Source organism: Equus quagga, chromosome 1, assembly GCF_021613505.1.
Source record: "Equus quagga isolate Etosha38 chromosome 1, UCLA_HA_Equagga_1.0, whole genome shotgun sequence".
Classification (NCBI taxonomy): Eukaryota; Metazoa; Chordata; class Mammalia; order Perissodactyla; family Equidae; genus Equus; species Equus quagga.
The window spans coordinates 167,965,571-167,968,162 of NC_060267.1; positions in this window are offsets into that span (position 1 = coordinate 167,965,571).

The following is a 2,592-nucleotide window of genomic DNA, read 5'->3' on the forward strand; positions in this document are numbered from 1 at the left end:
GCGCGGACAGATTTAGGATCCTTAGAAGATGTGCTGAGATGCCTGGGAAGGGTCTGAGGCCTCACCACTATTCAACTTTCCGTGTAGCAGGGACAAGTGAAGGCCTGTTTCACTGTAAAGATGGGGAAGGTTCAAACGTTGGAAGGTGGAGGGGAGACACTTTCATCAAGAGAGAGCTGGAGGATGCTTCAAGATGCGGGCCGGTGATGACGAGGGCAGTGGTGATGGCAGGATTCAAGGCTCTGTGTAACCGGTCTGGAGGAGGGTAGCAGGGGAGATTTAAGAGGAAGAACAGGTGAGAATATGTGCTGCGGGTTTCAGGGAGAGGGATTCAAAAAGGAAGGGACCAGCTTCATGGAGAAGAGAATTAACTACAGACAAAGACATAACCACAAAGATGCTGGTCTCTCTACTGGCCTGACCTGAATTTCTTACATCTAATCAAGTTCTGGGAGTGTGCCATCAGTCACACTGAAAAATCTAGAGGGGAATTTTGCTGGGTCAATCCTCAGCTGCTCTTCCTTCTCTGCATTTTCCCAAGTCATTAATTCCTTCAAGACACTGATATATTGATGGGGACCTAAGAAAGGCAGGACTGAACTCCAGTTATTCCTCTCTAGATCTTTTCTTCTAGATTATAAGGGAGTTGAACGCAGGAATGACGAATTACTCAACCTAGAATAAGGCACATCGCCTTAAATATAGCTAAATAGGTGCTTCATAGATGAAGAATGAACGAACAAAAGAAGGAAGGGAGGGAAAGAAAGGAAGAAAAAGAAATTTGATCACAGATGTTAAGGAAGCTGGGGGTGGGGGCCAGTACTGAACTTGGCCTACATCACAGGAAGATAAAGGGACATCACAGAAGGAAGTTACCTCGGGCCCGTCCATGATGGTTGGGGGCAGTTTATGTTTGGGGAATAATACGTAAGCTTGTTGTTGGCCAAGGCTAGGTCCTTGATATGCTTCTTTGATACATCCTGGCCTAAGTTCTTTAAAGGTAGTGGAGGTAGGGGAGGGGAGAGGACTACCTTTACTGGGCAAACTGTACAGCAAGAGACAAAGGAGAGCCTCCATTTACTGACTCCGCTCTATCTGCTCCATGAGGCTACTAACATATGTCTGAGTCATTTCCTCGGTGGTTGTGACAGTTCTCTGTCCTTACAATGAGGAAGTGGAAAGTTTAATACCTTACATTAGACCACATTTTTCATATGCAAGGATTCATTTCATTCTCAAGGCCTATAGGGTACTTAAATGGTAAAGCCAGTTTAACACCAGCATTTTATCCCCCGCCCCTATGATATACCATTCCCCTCCTTTTATCAGGGATAAAAGGTAAGGAGAAATTGCAGTCATCGTCCAGACTCAAGCCAAGGCAGGGTGCACTATTTAAATGTATTAAAAAACCATTTATCTGTCATCTAACGTGTTGAGCACTGTGCTGGGCAGCCAAAAGGTACTCTTTCCCCAGGTACCTAGTGAGAGCTAACATCCCTACTTTACAGATCAGGAGCTTGAGGGTTAGAATTATTTAGCTTGGTCTTATTAGACATATCTAGTAGAAGGCGGCGTTCAGACAAAATTAACCCCCTTTTATCTACCTACTCTCTTATTAAAGATCTCTTGGTAAAGGAGACCTAAACTTCAAGCCCACGACTTCTCTCACTTTCATAATGATCATCCCGTAAGATGAAAATTAATAGTTGCCAGACCGCAGAGGGTGCAAGTACAGAGGCCAGCAGAGGGGGAGGTCCCATCTTTAACGTAGCTAGGTTAACGCTATTCCTTTCCGTTTCGCTAAAGTTCAAAGGATCACAAGGCCACCAGTTCGCTCTGGGAGAGCAGACACACGTGTACCCTACGCATGCGCCCAGACAGCACCCACTCACCCCTTGGACCACACCTCTCTAGCCAAGTCACCAACCAGTCCTCTAAATGCCCGCCCTCAAGGCTAAACCCTCGGCCAATCGGAAGGCAGGGCTCAACAGGAGCGTCACTTATTTAGCATACACCCTCCTTTCCCCGCCCCCACGCCACGGCCCCGCCCCGTCTGAGGGAGGGATTGTCGCCTCAGCGCTTCGTCCTGGTACCTGATTGGCCCCTTTGCCAGCTCGGCCTCCGTCTCCTCCCACCGCCCTCCCCTCCGCGCTCCCCCAGCGGCGGGCGGAGCTAAGTGCGCCGGCGCGGGCGCTGCCTCTCTCTCGGTGGCCCGCCCTCCCTCCTCCCCCTCCTTCCCCTCCCTCCTCCTCTCCCTCCTCCTCTCCCTCCTCGCCGGGCCTGCGCGCGCGCGCCTCCCTTCTGCACGCGCCGCCGCTAGCCGAGCACTGTCGCAGGAGCCTCCGGCCCGCGCGTCCGTCTTCCCCTCCGGCTGCGGAGCGGGCGGGATCCTGCACCGCGGGCGCGGCGACAGCGGCAGCTCCGGCGGGTCGGGCGGCAGCCGCGTCGCGCGAGTCCCGCGGCGAACCGTACCACCGCCCGCCGGCACGCGGGGGGAGCCGCCCGCCCCGCCGCGCTCGCCTCGGCGACCCCGCGGGGCGGAGGCGGCGCCGCGCCCGGGAGCGTGAGCGCAGCGCCCGCCTCGACCCCGAG